General features: G+C 47.0%; 1 long non-coding RNA gene across 1 annotated transcript; it reads left to right on the forward strand.

Moving 5' to 3' along the window:
* The first annotated feature begins 215 nt into the window (after positions 1-215).
* LOC114114632 (uncharacterized) lies at positions 216-2,333 on the forward strand. The gene is made up of 3 exons (XR_003589254.3): positions 216-368; positions 704-879; positions 1,338-2,333. It is a non-coding gene; the product is annotated as an uncharacterized LOC114114632 (long non-coding RNA).
* The last annotated feature ends 7,417 nt before the right edge of the window (positions 2,334-9,750 follow it).

Genomic DNA, 9,750 nt, shown 5'->3' on the forward strand with positions numbered 1-9,750 from the left:
TTGAGTATCTCTGTGAACCCATTCCATCTTATGAGCAACGGTAAACTTGAAGGAGGTCACAGACACCAAACTTGGAGGGACAGCAATTTTTACAGCTTTTTCCGCTTTGCACATTTTCCCACTCTTGCAATTCTCCAAGAGGCTGTAAACACCCAGGATGTCATGAGCGGGTCTCGCAGAGGACCGTCGCGGGCGGGGGCGCAGGGGCGCAGGAGCTCAGCCGAGCGTCTTGACTCCCCCTTACCGCCCCTCCCTGCTGGCCCCCTTCCCTGCCCTTCCTGGTTTCGCATTCTTTCACTGTTACCTCAGGCTGTTACCTCAGGCTCAAATGATTTACATCCGGGGGATATCTAGGAAGTCAAACACGGGTAAGACACTCTCAACTGTCCTCTCAGCCTGGTTGCTTTCTACCCTTTCTCACTGCTTCTCAGCAGAGCTTCCCAGAGGAACCGAAGCTTCTCTCCCCCTTGTCACACCTGTGTTCCCTCCAAAGTTTTCCCTGTGGTTTTCATGTGTGTTTCCCTGCCAAAGTCAACAAGCCCCCGAGGCAGCCTTGCAGGCTCCGCAATGCTCAGACGTGGTCAGCGTTGCGGGCGCCTGTTCTGGGGGCACCAGAGCCCTCCCCACCACGCTGGTTCCTTTTCTTGCTGAAACAGCAAACCTGGGGCTCGGTGGCTGAACAACACACATTGGTTTCTTACAGGTCTGAACGCTGGCGTGTCTGGCGAGGACCCGCTTCCTCGCTGGCAGAGGCATCTTCCCAGTGTCCTCATGTGGAGGCAGGAGCCGGGAGCTCTCGGGTCCTTCTGGAAGGCACCGTTCCCACCATGAGGCTCTGTCCTCCTGGGCTAGTCAGCCCCACACGCCGTCCCAACGAGGGTGAGATTTCCACACTCGGGTGAGCAGGGGGACAGACATTCTGCAGCAGCTCTTTGCCCTTCGTGCCTCAGCCTCACCCTCCTCCTGGGCTGGTTCTCACCCCAGGGATTCCTTCCCTACTGGGGTCTCCTCAAGGGTCCACGTTTCCAGGCTGCTCTCCTCAACCCCCTTCGTACCCTAGGTTAGCTCCCTACACGTTCTTTCTTCCTATGCTCCTTTTAATTGTGTACGGATTTCCTGAACTACCGTAAGATCATTTTCCCCAGTGAAGCCACTTGATCTGAGCTACTTGAGGGGAGGCACTGCGCCTCGTCCCTGGGTCTCCAGGGGACCTAACATGTAGGAATCCACCTGGGGCCCCTGTGACTTCAGTGGCGGTTTGTAGCTCAGAGATGCTGAAGTCTGCACTGCAGCTCAGACTTCTCGGGGCGGCAGGCTGAACCTGTGCTGCTTGGCAGAGAGGTGAAGTGCGTGCTGATCAGGGGTGAGACCAGCTTCGGAGCCCATGTTCACGCTGCAGCTCTGCGAGGACCCGTCCCCCGCCTCAGTTTTGACCTGAAACCAGGGGGGTAAGAGCACCGGATGGGGCAGGGCTGTGACGCTGAAGGATGCAGGGCAGAGTGGGGCCTGTAGGGACCAGCTGGCACCTGCTGTTACTCTGATTCTCCCTGGGATGTCTCAGCCCCAACTCATCCAAGGATGATTCCTCGCCTGCGTTCTGGGTACCAGGACTCCAGCCTGCACCCCACCCCCCCACCTCCCGTCACGCACAAGTGTTGCCAGCCCCGCCTCTCTGTCCTCATGGTCTCAGCCTTGCCGCAGGGACCCTGGCTCTCATCTCCCTAGACTCTGAGAGCAGAGCTCCCTGCCTGGTTTCAGGTTCTAAACCATCCCCCACTCTGCGCCTGGAAGTGCTTCCCAAAGCAAAGCTCTTGTCCTCCCTCTCCTCCACTTAAATCCTACAGCTTCTTTAATCACCTTCAGGATAAAATCCAAACTCAGCGCCATATGGGAAGACCCTGCCTTCCTCTGAGCCTCAGTCTTGGCTGAGCCCAGGATTCACAACTTACGCAACAGGAGTGTGTTCCTCGCCTGCCAAGCGAACACCTCTTCGTCCTTCAAACCCTGTATGCCAGGGACCGCACCCTGAGGAGTCCGTGAGCTCAGCCCACCCGGGACAGACCGGGTCACTCCTCTCCTCGAACCGCTCTTTCCTTGGAATGAACCATCTTCATCACTATTTTGAGGCAGATTTGTACAGAAATCATCTTTTTATACCCAGTGTTCAACATTAGACCTAGAACAGTGGCCCCCAGCCTCTGGGATCTAACGCCCGATGATCTGAGTTGGAGCTGATGTAATAATAACAGAAATAAAGTGCATACTGAGTGCAATGCCCTTGAGCCATCCTGCAACCACCCCTACCAACCCAGTTTGTGGAAAACCTGTCTCCCTCAAAGCCAGTTCCTGGTGCCAAAAATATTGGGGACCACTGATGTAGAACATAGCAGGTACTTACAACTGAAAAAAATTATTATGAAAATAACTAACATTAGTACTGTTCAGTAACTGAAGCCATTTTCTACTGCGTTAGGCCTGATTTAGCCCTCCTCTCCATTTCAGTCTCCAGGCTCTCCCCCGTTATAACTCTGGAAACTCCCATGTATCCAGGGAAAAGACTACAGTGTCTGGAGGGTGGGCTCTGGGTTGAGCCCAGGGCCTCCTCCCATGAGGGGTGGGGAGAGTCCTGCTCCCACCACACACTGAGCTCCCAGGGCCTCAGAGCCAGGAAGGACAAATGGCAGTTAAATGAGGCGGGGCTCAGACAGGGGGAAGCCTGGAGCCTTCCTGGCTTGGAGACTAACTGCCCGGGGGCTGGGCCGGGCGGGGCAGACGAAGCCCCCCAGGACCAGGTGTCTGCATCACCTCTGCTCGCCTGCACCAGCCAGCGGCCCTCAAACAGCCCCAGCTGAGTGCACAGGCTCACTGGGCAGCTGTATGCTCAGTTAAACTCTGGAGTAAGAGAAAGGGAGGGTTCTGGGGGAAATGGGCTCTGTCTCAAGTTAGTTTGGCTGGCTTTATTGAAAAAGTTGACAGTAAATTTAAGATGGGGTATTCATGTTTACCTACAAATGCAGTGCTTTTCATAACAAAGTTCAAAATTACATTCCCTTCATCACCCAAGTGAGCATTTTCATATTTTTGTATACTTGTCAAAAATTCCATGAAAATAGCTGTTGCGTCTGTTCTGTTCCTTCACACAAACACCACGACACACAAACCCCGCAGGTCTGTGTGTATAACCACAGGGCAGTCACTGAGGAGAAAGAGGAAAAGCTAATTAGCTGAGATGATAGCATTGTCTGTGTGGTGATAGTTTCCAAAATAGGCCATTCTGCACAAAACCAGCCTTTTTCCATATTTTTTTTATGACAACAAACATTCCACTTTTTCCTAGTCCATTTTTTTAAGTGTCTGCAAGAGACTTTTCTGTGGAAAAGCTTCAGCATATTTTATATGGAGAGTTGGCTTTCTTCTGGCCTCATTTTCACAGTTACCTCTAGTAATGGGAGATTATGCTTCAAAGGGAAGTTTATAAGCAGAGCATTTTCTGCCTGCATCTCTCAAGCCAGGTTTCCCTTGATGAAGTTTCCTTCTTGGAAAAAATGCAAACTTTTGTAACAAATACTTTTCCCATCTGGCAATTTAATGATAAAACCTGTTGAAAGGGTAGAAAAAATGTTTAAATCATCATAATTTTCCTCTGAATCAAACACTTTGGTTTGGTTTCTGACTCCCCAATGGCAAAGATTCCACTGACTGCTTTTCTTGTTGTTTTCCAGTTCTGAGGGATTTTTTGAGTGGTTTTCCACACCGTGATCTGGAAATCCTTCACCTCAGTTCTCAAACTCTTGACAAGTGTGCTCATGCAGAGCACGCTAGACTAAGGTGACTCAGGCGGCAACTCAGGCGGCTGGGACCAGTCCTTGGGTGACTTCAAGTATCAGGGTTATTAAATACTTACATTCTTTGTGGGGTCTTCCCTGATAGCTCAGCTGGTAAAGAATCTGCCCACAATGCAGGAGGCCCTGGTTCTATTCCTGGGTTGGGAAGATCCGCTGGAGAAGGGATAGGCTACCCACTCCAGTGTTCTCAGGATTCCCTTGTGGCTCAGCTGGTAAAGAATCCACCTGCAGTGCGGGAGACCTGGGTTCGATCCCTGGGTTGGGAAGATCCCTTGAAGAAGGCAAAGGCTACCCATTCAATTATCCGACTTCAATTATCAGAATAATTAAATATTTATCAGATTCATTCTTTGTAAGTTTTCAGCAACTAGAATCCAGTCACCTTGCTTGTTTTCAAGGGCCTGTCCAACGATGTACTGACCGAGTCTTCAGCCACGTTCCCCCGCTGGCCCTCAGCTAGAGTCCTGCTGCTTGTCCTGCCAGTTCGGTCAGATACCTGGTCGTGAATAAGCCTTTAATCTGCTCATGGTCATTCCCTCTTTTGTTGCATGTGTAAATCCTGTCCCTCATTCGAGGTGAAGCTGAAATACTTCATCTCTCACTAAAACTTCAAGTAACTCGCAGGCCGCTCATTGCCTCCTGTGAATTTTAATATTACTTGCGATTTACGTCACTCATTTGGTAATCACCAAGTTCCATCTTTTGTTAGGTATTCTTTTAATTAATGCATGTAGATAACCTCCCTGGGGCATTTTAGGCACAAGTTACAGAAAGCAAGAGAGGCTTAAGTAAGTAAGATAGCTCTTTACTGCCCTGCGACATCCCAGGAGTCCAGAAGCGGACGACTGAACGTCGGCATGACGGCCGGCAGGGACACGGGGCCAGGCTTCGCTCATTCTCTTGTGCGGTCCTGGGCTCCCAGTGCCGAGGTCACTCCAGGGTCTAAGCTGGCTGAAAGGAGCCCCAGCCATTGCTTCTCCATTCTAGATAGCAGCGCGGGAGAAGAGATGGAAAACTATGTGTCCTTTCCTTTCAGGACACTGCCTGGAATCCACACACAAGTCCCGTTTACCAAACATTACTCAAGCACACCCACCTCTGAGAAAGACACGAAAAATTGGGTTATATTTTAGGTGGTCATATAACCATCCAAAGAGACAGACGTTCTATTCATGGAAATTAAAGGGCAAATGAATATTGATTGTCTCTGTCACAAAGGGCAAAAATTGTATTATTTCAACACTGCAATGTGGCTAATTCAGAATCTTATAACTAATACAGTCACAATGCAATACATTTGGAAGTTTCCCAAGTTACATTTAAAAGTTGTTTTGGGGGAATTCCACTTTTGTTAGTGGTAGGCTAGGTAATAAGGAAAAGCCTCCTGACAACAACTAGAAAACCTGGACAAAGATAAAAACACTTGCTTGAAAGCCTCAGAGAGCCAAAGATATGGGGCCAAGACTGGGAAAAAGGAGGTAATCCAGTGATGTTTTTTCTATAGGAACATTTTCCTGATTCTGAGACGGCAAAGGCAAATGAAAGACTTTGAAGCTTAGCAGAGCCTTTAAGGGAAAGAGGGGTGAAAATTGGAATATAGTGTCTGCCAAGAAAATGAGAGAAAAAGGGCTGAAGACAGATTCAAATCCTCTCAGTCCTTAGGAATACATTAAGGTGCTCTGGAATTGTTACAGCTCTTAATCTAGCTGACTGCTAAAAATAAAGAAAAAGTCTGTCGAGATAGATTTCATGCTAGGCCTTAAGCATTCTGGTTTTTTTTCCCATAAAAAGTACACATCCATAAAAAATAAACTTGTCTCAAAAAAAAAAAATCTTGTCTCAAGGAGAAAAATAATGTGATTGAAAAAATAAAAGAGATAATACATGATAACTAGAGACACGCAACTTTAAAGTAGCCACCTCATATTAAAATAATAATAAAAGACAAGGTGGATATTTTGGCAGAGAAATGGAAATAAGACATAACCAAGAGGAAATTCTAGAACTAAAAAGTACTATAACCCAAATGAAGAAATTAATGGATGAGATTATTAATAATAAAAACAGAGCTAAAGAGACTATTAGTGGAATTGAAAGATATTTTAGAAAAAATAAATAGAATGAAGAAACAAAACTATGGAATATAGGAAAAAGATTAAGAGTCACAGAGGAAATAATAACAACGATAAAAATCTAGCATGGCTGCGACTGTAATTGTGGAAGGAGAGAGGAGAGAGGAGAGAGGAGGAAGCAAAAAGAGAATCCAAAAAATATTGCTAAGAATTTCCAAAATATGTTCAGCTCAATTTAGTTCAGTCTCTCAGTCGTGTCCAACTCTCTGTGACCCCATGGACTGCAGCACACCAGGCCTCCCTGTCCATCACCAACTCCCAGAGTTCACTCAAACTCATGTCCATCGAGTCAGTGTTGCCATCCAAGTATCTCATCCTCTGTCGTCCCCTTCTCCTCCTGCCCTCAATCTTTCCCAGCATCAGGGTCTTTTCAGATGAGTCAGTTCTTCCCATCAGGTGGCCAAAGTATTGGAGTTTCAGCTTCAGCATCAGTCCTTCCAATGAACATTCAGGTCTGATTTCCTTCAGGATGGACTGGTTGGATCTCCTTGAAGTCCAAGGTACTCTCAAGAGTCTTCTCCAATACCACAGTTCAAAAGCACCAATTCTTCAGTGCTCAGCTTTCTTTATAGTCCAACTCTCACATCCATACATGACCACTGGAAAAACCACAGCTTTGACTAGTCAAATCTTTGTTGGCAAAGTAATGTCTCTGCTTTTTAATATGCTGTCTATGTTGGTCATAACTTTTCTTCCAAGGAGTTCAGTTCAGTTCAGTTCAGTTCAGTCGCTCAGTCGTGTCCGACTCTTTGTGACCCCATGGGCTGCAGCACGCCAGGCCTCCCTGTCCATCACCATCTCCCGGAGCTTGCTCAAACTCACATCCATTGAGTTGGTGATGCCATCCAGCCATCTCATCCTCTGTCATCCCCTTCTCCTCCTGCCTCCAATCCCTCCCAGCATCAGAGTCTTTTCCAATGAGTCAACTCTTCGCATGAAGTGGCCAAAGTATTGGAGTTTCAGCTTTAGCATCATTCCTTCCAAAGAAAGCCCAGGGATGATCTCCTTCAGAATGGACTGGTTGGATCTCCTTGCAGTCCAAGGGACTCTCAAGAGTTTTCTCCAACACCACAGTTCAAAAGCATCAATTCTTTGGTGCTCAGCTTTCTTCACAGTCCAAACCTCACATCCATACGTGACTACTGGAAAAACCATAGCCTTGATTAGATGGTCATCTGAGTTAAATTAACCCATTCCAGTCCATTTTAGTTCGCTGATTCCTAGAATGTTGACGTTCACCCTTGCCATCTCCTGTTTGACCACTTTCAATTTGCCTTGATTCATGGACCTGACATTCCAGGTTCCTATGCAATATTGCTCTTTACAGCATCAGATCTTGCTTCTATCACCAGTCACATCCACAGCTGGGTATTGTTTTTGCTTTGGCTGCATCCCTTCATTCTTTCTGGAGTTATTTCTGCACTGATCTCCAGTAGCATATTGGGCACCTACTGACCTGGGGAGTTCCTCTTTTGGTATCCTATCATTTTGCCTTTTCATACTGTTCATGGGGTTCTCAAGGCAAGAATACTGAAGTGGCTTGCCATTCCCTTCTCCAGTGGACCACATTCTGTCAGGCCGCTCCACCATGACCCGCCCGTCTTGGGTTGCCAGGCAGGCATAGCTTGGTTTCATTGAGTTAGACAAGGCTGTGGTCCTAGTGTGATTAGATTGACTAGGTTTCTGTGAGTATGGTTTCAGTGTGTCTGCCCTCTGATGCCCTCTTGCAACACCTACCATCTTACTTGGGTTTCTCTTACCTTGGGCGTGGGGTATCTCTTCACGGCTTCTCCAGCAAAGCACAGCCACTGCTCCTTACCTTGGACAAGGGGTATCTCCTTACCACTGCCGTTCCTGACCTTCAACGTGTGATAGCTCCTCTAGGCCCTCCTGTGCCTGCGCAGCCACAGCTCCTCGGAAGAAAGGCAATGCAAAATAATGCTCAAACTACCACACAATTGCACTCATCTCACATGCTAGTAAAGTAGTGCTCAAAATTCTCCAAGCCAGGCTTCAGCAGTACATAAACCGTGAACTCCGTGATGTTCAAGCTGGTTTTAGAAAAGGTAGAGGAACCAGAGATCAAATTGCCAACATCCGATGGATCATGGAAAAAGCAAGAGAGTTCCAGAAAAACATCTATTTCTGCTTTGTTGAGTATGCTAAAGCCTTTGACTGTGTGGATCACAATAAACTGTGGAAAATTCTGAAAGAGATGGGAATACCAGACCACCTGACCTGCCTCTTGAGAAATCTGTATGCAGGTCAGGAAGCAAGAGTTAGAACTGGACATGGAACAACAGACTGCTTCCAAATAGGAAAAGGAGAATGTCAAGGCTGTATATTGTCACCCTGCTTAATTAACTTATATGCAGAATACATCGTGAGAAACACTGGACTGGAAGAAACACAAGCTGGAATCAAGATTGCTGGGAGAAATATCAATAACCTCAGATATGCAGATGACACCACCCTTATGGCAGAAAGTGAAGAGGAACTAAAAAGCCTCTTGATGAAAGTGAAAGAGGAGAATGAAAAAGTTGGCTTAAAGCTCAACATTCAGCAAACAAAGATTATGGCATCCAGTCCCATCATTTCATGGGAAATAGATGGGGAAACAGTAGAAACAGTGTCAGACTTTAGTTTTTGGGGCTCCAAAATCACTGCAGATGGTGACTGCAGCCATGAAATTAAAAGACGCTTACTGCTTGGAAGAAAAGTTATGACCAACCTAGATAGTATGATCAAAAGCAGAGACATTACTTTGCCGACTAAGGTCCATCTAGTCAAGGCTATGGTTTCTCCTGCGGTCATGTATGGATGTGAGAGTTGGATTGTGAAGAAGGCTGAGCACCAAAGAATTGATGCTTTTGAACTGTGGTGTTAGAGAAGACTCTTGAGAGTCCCTTGGACTGCAAGGAGATCCAACCAGTCCATCCTAAAGGAGATCAGTCCTGGGTGTTCTTTGGAAGGAATGATGCTAAAGCTGAAACTCCAATACTTTGGCCACCTCATGCGAAGAGTTGACTCACTGGAAAAGACTCTGATGCTGGGAGGAATTGGGGGCAGGAGGAGAAGGGGACAACCGAGGATGAGATGGCTGGATGGCTTCACGGACTCGATGGACGTGAGTCTGAGTGAACTCCGGGAGATGGTGATGGACAGGGCGGCCTGGAGTGCTGCGATTCATGGGGTCGCAAAGAGTCAGACACGACTGAGCGACTGAACTGAACTGAACTGACTAGATGGACCTTTGTTGGCAAAGTAATATCTCTGCTTTTCAATATGCTATCTAGGTTGGTCATAACTTTCCTTCCAAGGAGTAAGCATCTTTTAATTTCATGGCTGCAGTCACCATCTGCAGTGATTTTGGAGCTCAAAAAAATAAAGTCTGGCACTGTTTTCACTGTTTCCCCATCCATTTCCCCTGTTTCCCCATCTATTTCCCATGAAATGATGGGACCAGATGCCATGATCTTAGTTTTTTGAATGTCGAGCTTTAAGCCAACTTTTTCACTCTCCTCTTTTACTTTCATCAAGAGGCTTTTTAGCTCCTCTTCACTTTCTGCCATAAGGGTGGTGTCATCTGCATATCTGAGGTTATTGATATTTCTCCCGGCAATCTTGATTCCAGCTTGTGTTTCTTCCAGTCCAGGATTTCTCATGATGTACTCTGCATATAAGTTAAATAAGCAGGGTGACAATATACAGCCTTGACATACTCCTTTTCCTATTTGAAACCAGCCTGCTGTTCCATGTCCAGTTCTAACTGC

The sequence above is a fragment of the Ovis aries genome, chromosome 4 (genome assembly GCF_016772045.2).
Source record: "Ovis aries strain OAR_USU_Benz2616 breed Rambouillet chromosome 4, ARS-UI_Ramb_v3.0, whole genome shotgun sequence".
Classification (NCBI taxonomy): Eukaryota; Metazoa; Chordata; class Mammalia; order Artiodactyla; family Bovidae; genus Ovis; species Ovis aries.